Genomic DNA, 12,500 nt, shown 5'->3' on the forward strand with positions numbered 1-12,500 from the left:
GCGCACACCGCCGCGGCCATCCTACTCGTTGCGGCTTCAAAACGATCGCACGGCCGGAGCCGCACGAACGCCCCGCTTGCCTGCAACGGTCGAGTATAGGCTGAACGCTACAGCGCCATCCATTTTCAGGGCTGGTTGCTTCGGCAGGTGAGTTGTTACACACTCCTTAGCGGATTCCGACTTCCATGGCCACCGTCCTGCTGTCCTGAGCGACCAACGCCTTTTATGGTATCCGATGAGCGTTCATTGGGCGCCTTAACTCGACGTTTGGTTCATCCCACAGCGCCAGTTCTGCTTACCAAAATTGGCCCACTTGGCACTCCCATCCGAGCTCCTACTTCATCTTCGAGCAAGAAGGAGATCTCACCCATTTAAAGTTTGAGAATAGGTTGAGGCCATTTCGGCCCCAATGCCTCTAATCATTCGCTTTACCGGATGAGACTGTGCGAATGGCGGTCCGAAAACCGTCATGTTTCTCGAGCGCCAGCTATCCTGAGGGAAACTTCGGATGGAACCAGCTATTAGATAGTTCGATTAGTCTTTCGCCCCTATACCCAGTTCGGACGATCGATTTGCACGTCAGAATCGCTTCGGTCCTCCATCAGGGTTTCCCCTGACTTCGACCTGACCAGGCATAGTTCACCATCTTTCGGGTCCCAGCGTGTACGCTCTCAGTGCGTCTCGATAATCGCACGGGGGCTTTCTCGAAACGCCTCGGGAATGCGGCGGGGCGTCTGACGACGCCCGCGCATCTTCCCTGCGACCGGCTCGAGGCCGGCCTTTCACTTTCATTTCGCCTCTGGGTTTATCAGTGTTCCCAATGACTCGCGCACATGCTAGACTCCTTGGTCCGTGTTTCAAGACGGGTCCTGTGAGTGCCCAAAACAAAACCACCGCCGACCGGGACGCGTCCCGTCCGAGAGCGCGCCGCTAACGACGGACACCCGACGCGCGACACCCGCGACGCACTAGACGCCGGGGGCCACGCGAAGGACGCCGCTGCAGCGCGACGGACGCCCGCGAGGGGCGGACGCGATCCTCGTTCTCTACCGTCGCTGCGTAATGTACGCCGCGGCCGTGGACACCGCGGCTCCGCCTCGCAGAGCGAGACGGGTCAACCGCACGGCGCATTCGACCGCGGCGCGACGGGTCGCGGTGTTATACTAAGGGAGAAGTGCACGCGCTCCGGGAGCCTGACGGCGCACCCGCGCACCCACCGCCCCGACCCGAAAGCCGAAGGCGAAGGTTTGCGCGAGGCGCGAGCCCCGACGGAAGACACGATGAATCTCCCCGTTCGCTCGTTTGAGTTCCACAGGTTTACCCCTGAACGGTTTCACGTACTCTTTAACTCTCTCTTCAAAGTTCTTTTCAACTTTCCCTCACGGTACTTGTTCGCTATCGGTCTCGTGGTAGTATTTAGCCTTAGATGGAGTTTACCACCCACTTAGGGCTGCACTCTCAAGCAACCCGACTCTAGGGAGAGAGACCGTCGCGGCCGGCTACCGTCACCACGGGCCTGGCACCCTCTGCGGGTAAGCGGGCCCCGTTCAAGATGAACTTGGACAGGCAGCCGTGACTAATGACCGCGCGTGTATGTATAACTCTCCTCCCGAACGCTACATTTCCCGGCGGCCCGCCGGGGCCGCAGGATTCAGCGCTGGGCTCTTCCCGTTTCGCTCGCCGCTACTCGGGGAATCCTCGTTAGTTTCTTTTCCTCCGCTTACTGATATGCTTAAGTTCGGCGGGTGATCTCTCCTGATTTGAGGTCGACAACAAAAATTTTATAAATTCGAGAAGTACGCAAAGCAACAGTGTGCGCGTATTCTCGCCCGTGCAGACTCTGTCAAGCGGGCGCGAAACCGACGAGCGTCCGCGGAGGTGCGCGCGGCCGAGAGCGCGAAGATCGCCCCGGACAGCCGACCGCTCGCGCGGTAGACTGCCCAGTTTTCAGCGTCGTCGCTAGCTCAAGGCTCGCACGCGTTCCTCCGCGTTTGGTATAACGCAAGCGGAAATCGCGCGCATCGAGAGAGCACTTCGTCAAATTTAACCGGACGCCGAGGTCCCGGCGCGCGTCTCCGAGGAGACGACGCGCGCGGGCCCCGGCGACGCCGGCAACGCTCGCTCTGCGCGCCCCCGTCCGAGGACGGGGGCGAGAGAACAGTCTGGTCGCATTGTGTGCGCGACCCTCAAACAGGAGTGGTCCGTCGACAAACTACGTCTTGCTCGGACCGCAATGTGCGTTCGAAATGTCGATGCTCATGTGTCCTGCAGTTCACACTCTGACGCGCATTTAGCTGCGTTCTTCATCGACCCACGAGCCGAGTGATCCGCCGTTCAGGGTAATAATGATAAAACAAACATAAATAGATACGTTTTAGTTTTCGGTTTTTACAATTTGGTTTGCGTTTTCGAAATGTTTATAATTCCATTCGACAAAAAGATTAATTTTGTACCGCCGCCTTCACGGCGACGGGTAAAATTTCACCGGACGAGCGGATAGAGGACGGAGCCCTCCTCCGCTCGACGCCGGCGGTTCTCGGTTCGCATCGGCGCCCTAGGGCGATCTCCGACGCAGTAATTTAGCATTCGTTCGATTATGGTTTATATGTATAATATGTTTTGTTTCATAATAATATTTCATATCATGGAAAGCACAAACATTAAACACAGGAAATGATCCTTCCGCAGGTTCACCTACGGAAACCTTGTTACGACTTTTACTTCCTCTAAATGATCAAATTCGGTCAAACTTTCCGACGCGTCGGATGCCCGTGAGAGCTTCCGCGCACCAGTCCGAAGACCTCACCAAATCATCCATCGGTAGTAGCGACGGGCGGTGTGTACAAAGGGCAGGGACGCAATCAACGCGAGCTGGTGACTCGCTTTTACTAGGAATTCCTCGTTCATGGGGGAGAATTGCAAACCCCAATCCCTATCACGAAGGGGTTTCATCGGGTTACCCGGGCCGTTAGGCCAAGGAGGACACGCTGATCCCTTCAGTGTAGCGCGCGTGCGGCCCAGGACATCTAAGGGCATCACAGACCTGCTATTGCTCAATCTCGTGCGGCTATATATACCGCCGGTCCCTCTAAGAAGATTTTCATTGTACGCCGGTAGTGAAGACCGCGAAACGCACGACCCCGACGCGCGAACGCCGAAGCCGCGCGCACACGGACCCTCGTGATACCGGTTGCACGTCTATTTAATAGGCTAGAGTTACGTTCGTTACCGGAATTAACCTGACAAATCGCTCCACCAACTAAGAGCGGCCATGCACCACCACCCACCGAATCGAGAAAGAGCTGTTAATCCGTCAATCCTTCCAGTGTCCGGGCCTGGTGAGTTTTCCCGTGTTGAGTCGAATTAAGCCGCAGGCTCCACTCCTGGTGGTGCCCTTCCGTCAATTCCTTTAAGTTTCAGCTTTGCAACCATACTCCCCCCGGAGCCCGAAAGCTTTGGTTTCCCGGGAGCTGCCCACCGGGTTAAAATTATGAAACTTCGGCGGATCGCTGGCTGGCATCATTTATGGTTAGAACTACAGCGGTATCTAATCGCCTTCGAACCTCTAACTTTCGTTCTTGATTAATGAAAACACCTTTGGCAAATGCTTTCGCTTTAGTCCGTCTTGCGACGATCCAAGAATTTCACCTCTAACGTCTCAATACGAATGCCCCCAGTCGTCCCTATTAATCATTACCTCTGGTATCAGAAAGCCAACAAAACAGAACCGAGGTCCTATTCTATTATTCCATGCGTACAATATTCAGGCAAGTGTTAGCCCGCTTTGAGCACTCTAATTTGTTCAAAGTAAACAGCCGCGACGGCCCGCCTCGGTGCGCGGCCGACCGTGAGGCCGACCGACACACGCCGGCGGTGGACGCACCGGCGAGAAGCCCCGCAGACGTGCCTGTCGTACCGCATTCGGTAGACCGACACCGCAGGACACAATTTCAACTACGAGCTTTTTAACCGCAACAACTTTAGTATATGCTATTGGAGCTGGAATTACCGCGGCTGCTGGCACCAGACTTGCCCTCCAATGGATCCTCATTAAAGGATTTAAAGTGTAATCATTCCGATCACGAGGCCTCGGACGAGTCCCGTATCGTTATTTTTCGTCACTACCTCCCCGTGCCGGGAGTGGGTAATTTGCGCGCCTGCTGCCTTCCGTGGATGTGGTAGCCGTTTCTCAGGCTCCCTCTCCGGAATCGAACCCTGATTCCCCGTTACCCGTGACAACCATGGTAGTCGCATAAACTACCATCGACAGTTGATAAGGCAGACATTTGAAAGATGCGTCGCCGGTGCTAGACCGTGCGATCAGCTCAAAGTTATCTAGAGTCATCTCGAATGGCGACGGACGGGGCGCGAACCCCGCCGCCGATTGGTTTTTGATCTAATAAAAGCATTCCTCCCGTTACCGGTCAGAACCTCGTTTGCATGTATTAGCTCTAGAATTGCCACAGTTATCCAAGTAACCGTGTACGATCTAAGGAACCAAAACTGATATATTGAGCCATTCGCGGTTTCACCTTAATTCGGCTTTTACTGAGACTTGCATGGCTTAGTCTTTGAGACAAGCATATGATTACTGGCAGGATCAACCAGGGAGCTGCACCACCGTCGGAGGGTTTTTAATCCTCCGAACGACAGAGGCCCGCCCTCGCGTAGAGGGCGCGGACAACACGGCGTTAAAGAACACGCGACGGAGTCACCCGCACGAGTCACGCTCATTATGCGTACCGCTATATTCTCCCGCTCGGCGACCGTCGCTAGACGAAAGCTCCGCGGGAAAATTTTTGCTTCAAACGAAGAAAGCGCGCGTAGGACGGCTCCCGCCCGAGAGAGAGAGACCGCACCCGCGACGACGCTATCGTCCGATTTATAATTCCCATTCGTAAAACGTGTACACCGAAAGCGCACGCCTTTGGCGAGGCAACAGTGAGACGGGGATAAAATCCTCCGCCTTTGCTTTTGAAAATTCTGCTCGCGCGGAACTCCAGAGTCAAAACATGAGCGCGAACGCCGCGCAGAAGCGGGCGTCACGTAGTTTCTCGCAAATAACACCGCCGACACGACCGATAGGCCGCCGCAGTTTGCGAACGCCGTGCATCGAGAGCCCGCCACACTCGGCGGGCACAAAGCTGTGCCGGGTCGCGTTCTCGCTCGGGACGGCGCCGAGCGCGATGCGCCCGCTCCGACCCCTCGAAGGCGCGCAGGCGGCCGGGCCGTCGGGCCTCGGGCGGCTCGCGAAACCGGGCACAAGGCGCTCGGTCTCGGTAAATAAATTTACTCTCGTCACTTACTTTCGTATTCGCATTTTGGAAATTTTAAATTATTTCATTTAATCGATGATACCGACCGACCGTTCCCGGTGAGTTTAAAAAAACTTAATACAGAGGTACGTAGTTATTTCAAATTTACACAATAAGAACATATTTCAAATAAAAATAAAAACTTAACATAGATATAATAATAATAATAATAAATAACTAACATAACTAACTAAATATATAACTAACAGATCGAGCGATTAGTCATAATAGAACCGATATAGTTTTACATGACAAAATTTTTAAAAATAACTTATATCATCGATGTCGCTATTCCGAATTCCTGTAATATTCAAAAATCTGTTAGTGAAAAAATAAGAAAATACACAGATTTAGGAAATGAGAAAAAAAGAATTTGGCATTCTCAGACTATAAAAATATTACCATTCGTTATTTCGGCTACCGGCATTATACCTAGCTCTCTTATTAAAAATTTAGGCGTATTAGATCTATCAAAAAATTTATATATAAAGATGCAAAAGTCGGTCATTTTGAATACATGTAGGATAACAAAAGATTTTTTTAAATGTTTATGTTGAGGGATCTGTAGGATTTATTTATAGGCCCCGTTAGGAGTTCTACCGAGCCGAACCCTCCGATATGAAAATATCTGGAGTCGGTGAATTATTTTCCCATTTGATCTCTGTTGAGTTGACGTGTTGTTCTTGTATTGTTTTGTATTTATTTTACTTTTTTAAATTTAAATTCCATTGACAAAGATCAATTTTTTGCTAATAAGTATTGGCAAAAAATTTTTATTGGCATAAAATTATATTGGCAGAAGATTTTATTGGCATCAAATTTTATTGGCAGAAAATTTTATTGGCCTAAAATTTTATTGGCATAAAATTATATTGGCAGAAAATTTTATTGGCATCAAATTTTATTGGCATCAAATTTTATTGGCAGAAAATTTTATTGGCATAAATTTTAATGGCAAAAATTTTTGTCAATTTATCTATTTGCAAAAATTGTAATCGCACCTAACCTGACCTGACCTAACCTAACCTAACCTAACCTAACCTAACCTAACCTAACCTAACCTAACCTAACCTAACCTAACCTAACCTAACCTAACCTAACCTAACCTAACCCAACCTAACCTAACCTAACCTAACCAAACCTAACCTAACCTAACCTAACCAAACCTAACTTAACCTAACCTAACCTAACCTAACCTAACCTAACCTAACCTAACCTAACCTAACCTAACCAAACCTAACCTAACCTAACCTAACCTAACCTAACCTAACCTAACCTAACCTAACCTAACCTAACCTAACCTAACCTAACCTAACCTAACCTAACCTAACCTAACCTACACTAACCCAACCTAACCCAACCTAACCTAACCTAACCTAACCTAACCTAACCTAACCTAACCTAACCTAACCTAACCTAACCTAACCTAACCTAACCTAACCTAACCTAACCTAACCTAACCTAACCTAACCTAACCTAACCTAACCTGATACATAAAGTAAATTCACCCGGCACCCACAAGACTAGGCAACATTTTAGAATTGTTATATTATATCATTTATTCTGTTGAGTTAAAAAAAAAAAAAAAACTTAATAGACGACATTGAAATTAAATCAAATAAATTCATATTTACACGTACATTTTTTAAAAATATATTCAATTAAAAATTAACATTTTTACCTCTACAAGAGTCCAAAAACACTCGTCTGTGAAGTGTAAAAAAATAATAATAAAATTTTACTTTTAAAACATATGTAAATAGGAGAAAAAAAAAATCATAACAAAACATATAAAGTGAAGAGATTTTTGTATATTTATACATAAGTACATACATACATACATACATACATACATACATAGTAAGAAAACGATTTTAAAAGGGATTCGAATAAAACAAATTCACCGACTATTACAGACCGCGATGCGCCCGCTCCGACTCCTCGACTGCGCTCAGACGGACGCCCGGGCGGTCGGGCCTCTCGCGGAACCGGCCGCAGTAGCGCGAGCCGCGTCGCCTCATCTCCGGCCGTCTGCCCGACTGCTCACGCTCGGTCTCGAAAAAATAAATTTACCCTCGTCGCTCACGTCTTCTCACTATCGAAATGTTAAATTATACATACATACATACATACATACATACATACATACATACATACATACATACATACATACATACATACATACATACATACATACATAGTAAGAAAACGATTTTAAAAGGGATTCGAATAAAACAAATTCACCGACTATTACAGACCGCGATGCGCCCGCTCCGACTCCTCGACTGCGCTCAGACGGACGCCCGGGCGGTCGGGCCTCTCGCGGAACCGGCCGCAGTAGCGCGAGCCGCGTCGCCTCATCTCCGGCCGTCTGCCCGACTGCTCACGCTCGGTCTCGAAAAAATAAATTTACCCTCGTCGCTCACGTCTTCTCACTATCGAAATGTTAAATTATACATACATACATACATACATACATACATACATACATACATACATACATAGTAAGAAAACGATTTTAAAAGGGATTCGAATAAAACAAATTCACCGACTATTACAGACCGCGATGCGCCCGCTCCGACTCCTCGACTGCGCTCAGACGGACGCCCGGGCGGTCGGGCCTCTCGCGGAACCGGCCGCAGTAGCGCGAGCCGCGTCGCCTCATCTCCGGCCGTCTGCCCGACTGCTCACGCTCGGTCTCGAAAAAATAAATTTACCCTCGTCGCTCACGTCTTCTCACTATCGAAATGTTAAATTATACATACATACATACATACATACATACATACATACATACATACATACATACATACATAGTAAGAAAACGATTTTAAAAGGGATTCGAATAAAACAAATTCACCGACTATTACAGACCGCGATGCGCCCGCTCCGACTCCTCGACTGCGCTCAGACGGACGCCCGGGCGGTCGGGCCTCTCGCGGAACCGGCCGCAGTAGCGCGAGCCGCGTCGCCTCATCTCCGGCCGTCTGCCCGACTGCTCACGCTCGGTCTCGAAAAAATAAATTTACCCTCGTCGCTCACGTCTTCTCACTATCGAAATGTTAAATTATACATACATACATACATACATACATACATACATACATACTACATACATACATACATACATACATGATAAGAAAACTAAAAAATAAACATTTTCACACTGAGGGCCATTAAGTGCGGCCCGTTTACTCCCGCCGTTTACCCGCGGCTACCACCCGAAATGAGATCCTCTCAGCTCCGCTCCGGTCCCAATGCTCCCGTAACATTTAAATTTTTTATTCTACGCTGCAAGAATGACGTTCCGAATTCGATTCCGAAATAAAAATCTATAAAAATAAATAAATTACAATTTCACATTGAGGGCCATTAAGTGCGGCCCGTTTACTCCCGCCGTTTACCCGCGGCTATCATCCGAAATGAGATCTTGTCAGCTCCGGTCCCAATGCTCTCGAAACCTTTAAATTTAATATTCTACACTAAGAATGGCGTTCCGAATTAGATTCTGAAATAAAATACGTCAAAAAAAAAGTTTTTTTTTCTTTTAAATCACACCGTGCCCGGGGCAAATGGCGTCATCGGGTGCGTCGCAGTTACTCCCGCCGTCCACCCGCGGCCGCTACTCGATATCAGATCCCACTCATCGCCGGCCCCGCTGCACCGAACCGCGGCTAAATTTATTATTCTACACTAAGAATGACGTTATGAGTTCGATTCTGAAATTTAAAAAAAATAAATATTTTATTTTTAAATAAGAAAATTTTGAAAACACGTTGAGGGCCGTTAAGTGCGTCCCAGTTACTCCCGCGCTTTACCCGCGCCCGCCGCTCTGAATTGCATTCCCTCACCTCCTGACGAAAATGATTTATTTAATTTATTAATTATCGAAGACAATATTACCGATTTCTAAACGAAAATCTGAAACAGAAAAATCAGAAAAGGATACGGTCACATCTAGGACTGATTTTTTTTTTTTATTATTTTGGTGATTTTTCTCTTTCAGATTTTCTTTTAGAATTCGCTAATATTATCTTCGATAATTAAATATTACAATATTAGGTTTTACTCAGTAAAGTTATTCCAAAAAATAAATAATTACTATTATTATTATTTATAATTTTTATTCACACATAAATATGACACTTAGGTACACAGCATAAGAAGAATAATAACAAAAAACCTAATTTTCCCCGAAACCGCTACGCCATCTATCGTCTACAATGTTTTGAACTCATCAAAAGACGAAAAAAAAGAAGAAAGGTTTGTGAATTGATTTCTTTTTTCGATATCATACTACAAGTCGTAAGTTGGGTTTCTATATTATATTGATCGGCGACCGGATAAATCATCAAAATGATAATTCATCACATATTTAAAAAGTTATGTAAAGTCATGGAAAGTGATGAAACAAAAACTTTTTTTTACTGGGTTAAGTAGGTTAGGTTAGGTCAGGTTAGGTTAGGTTGGGTTAGGTTAGGTTAGGTTAGGTAAGGTTAGGTTAGGTTAGGTTTAAACAAATCATCGTTTTTAATGATTCTATATCACTTTTTAAAAGTGTGTTGAACAGTCACCGTGTTGAGTTAGCATGGAACCATATTGATCATAAATTTTATATATAATCATAATACATAGGGCGACTGAAGAAAGCCACACTAAGTTTATCGAAAACCGCCACGAGTGTCGATGAAATAAATAAATAAATAAATTAATTAAAATTAAAAGAAAATCGATAAATGCAATCAGGTTGCATGATAAATCACCACAATGACAACAGAACACACATTGAAAAAGTGATATGAAGTCATTAAAAGTGATGAAACAAAAATTGGGTTAAATACTTATACTCGTAACCTATTCAACCTAGTTTTTGTTTCATCACTTTTCATGACCTCACATCGCCGTTTAAAGGTTTGTTGAATTTTGATTTTGACGATTTATCCGGTCACTAACCCCTAACCTAACCAGAATACGGGACACGTCTCCATCGTCTTTTTTTTTTCGAAAATTCGGTTAAAAAAAAAAAATAACATTCTGGAGGAGAACCACCACTTTCTTGCCCTGTTTTAGGTACTGACAGTACCCCTTCAGAGCAACAACTCGGAAACTGCTTTTAAATTTAACTGAAACTGTAATGAAACATTCTTTATGGGCATTCTGGTAATCATGTACCGCTTCTGTTGCGGTTATCATCTGGGCTCGCTCCACATGAATTAACATACACTTTACGCATTGAAAGAGTCCATAAATTTTTTTTAAGGTTTTTTTATTCTCGCGGCTCTATGGACGTTACCCTTGGCTTTACCCATCGATTTATATATTAGGCATGACCAATTACCACTCCCTAGAGACAAGTAGAGGTATTGCTTTGCTTAAATATTTTTTTCAACTAATAAACGATCACTTATCTAATAATGATATACTGGCCCAATTATTTTTTTTTTGTACCAGAGTCTCACTCTCGAGGACGTCATAACAATGACGTCTTCTATATAGTAGAGCGAGCCGCACTAATTTATTTATAAACTCACGAGAGCTACGTGCTTTTTGAATGCGGTAGATAAAAAAATAGATTTTTATTTTTTGTGTCCTATAGCGCATTTGCGAGATTTTTGGAATTGCATATACACTGCATAAATGGTACAATTATGGCTATTTTACTTGTAATTGTTATAAATAAATGTACAAATTATATAAATAAATACATACCTAACCCCCGTTTCTTATTTTCGGCATTCGGAGTGGTTGAGGGTGCAATGGCAAGGCCATTTCCTGGTTATCAGCTGAAAACGGGATACGCCGAGCAGTATCTTGTTCTGATCCAACTTCACTGTCTGAGTCAATGGTCAATTGTTCCCTGTGGGACTTCCTTTTTAGAGGGTCAAGCAGTAGGCGATGTGGAGGAAATTAGTTCATGAATCTTTTTCATAAGGTTTTTTTCACGGTCCCCCAAAGGATCTCCAGGATTCCTGGTGGAGCCATCGGAATCCTCCGACGAAACCGCACCAGACGCCATTTACACTGAAAAATGTCAAGACAATTGAAGAAAAGTCAAAATTAAAAGTAAAAAAACGTTTTGGAGCAAATTGTATGTATGTAACATTTCAATGTTAACTTTTTTTTCTAATTTCTAAATTTTAAAAAAGGGACATTTTGGAGGAGGCCCACCACTTCCCCGCCCTGTTTTAGGTACTGATGGTACCCCTTCAGAGCTCTCGCAAGGACGCTAATTTTTTAAAAAACGAATCTACATTTAAAATTTCAAAACAAGACCTCCAAAATGTCCATGCATACGATGTTATTCGCAGTATGCAAGTGCTGTGTTTTAATAATTTTAGTAAGTTCTATTCTACTTGGTTAATATAATAAAAACACATTTACAAAATGTCAACAATAGGTAGAGAAGAATTAAAATAATACACAGCCACCTACAAAGAGAACAAAAAAGAAAAATGGTAAAGTATGCGCCTCTTTCTGTGGTGAAGGGGGTGTCGATATCCACTAACAGGCAGACCTAGGGAGAGAAAGCTGGGCGTTGGATTGGCTTCACGAGAATCAGGTTCCGCGCCCCTAAGCCAGGAAACCGGTTGTGCCTCGACGAGAAGTGTGAGTTGGGGTTGGGAATATCCCGAAGACCATGAGGAGAAAGCGTCGGAATACCTGGAGGCAGGGCGGAAGGTTGCCGATCCACGTTCGGCCCATCCTCAGTCCAGTTCCTGACCTCAGGGGAGGCGCTGCGAGCAGACGATGACACAGATCCCTCATCGTGATTTGATCTTGAAGTTTGATATGCACGGACGAGGTCTTCTGTCACCCCAGAGTTGGGGTACGCCGGACTGACACAAGAAAAATATAAGTTCAGTGCTACTACCAGCAAGCAGGTCACTCTATAGTAGAAAAGAAAGAACAAGATACAAAGCAGTGTATAAAAATAAAAGAAAATCTTAAAAAAATTATAAGCAGAATCAGTCTGTTACAAAATATCCAAAATAACCTGCAATAAGAGATAGAAAGTAAACATTAGATGCAAATAATAAACATTAGTATAATCAGGAACAGAAAATTTGTAGAATGCTAATTAATACAGTAAATAAACAGAAAGAAAAAGAAAAAAAAAACAGTTATAAATATGTACATGAAAACAATTGTCTCGTAGTCCATTGTGTCCAGGAGCAAAAGGGACAT

The 12,500-nt window shown here is 45.2% G+C and overlaps 3 non-coding genes across 3 annotated transcripts in view; all 3 read right to left on the bottom strand.

Annotated features, from left to right (window-relative positions):
- Positions 1–1,769, bottom strand: part of LOC149408418 (large subunit ribosomal RNA) — a 4,065-nt gene extending 2,296 nt beyond the window's left edge. The window contains exon 1 of the ribosomal RNA XR_016305613.1: positions 1–1,769. This exon is cut by the window's left edge and continues 2,296 nt beyond it. This is a non-coding gene — a ribosomal RNA (large subunit ribosomal RNA).
- Positions 1,770–2,180: 411 nt separating this feature from the next.
- LOC149408419 (5.8S ribosomal RNA) lies at positions 2,181–2,342 on the bottom strand. Its single transcript, XR_016305612.1, has one exon. It is a non-coding gene; the product is annotated as a 5.8S ribosomal RNA (ribosomal RNA).
- A 329-nt stretch (positions 2,343–2,671) lies between these two features.
- LOC149408420 (small subunit ribosomal RNA) lies at positions 2,672–4,611 on the bottom strand. Its single transcript, XR_016305615.1, has one exon. It is a non-coding gene; the product is annotated as a small subunit ribosomal RNA (ribosomal RNA).
- Positions 4,612–12,500: the final 7,889 nt, after the last annotated feature.

Source organism: Hesperophylax consimilis, unplaced genomic scaffold, assembly GCF_061612785.1.
Source record: "Hesperophylax consimilis isolate HC1 unplaced genomic scaffold, BYU_Hcon_1.0 scaffold_305, whole genome shotgun sequence".
Taxonomy (NCBI): domain Eukaryota; kingdom Metazoa; phylum Arthropoda; class Insecta; order Trichoptera; family Limnephilidae; genus Hesperophylax; species Hesperophylax consimilis.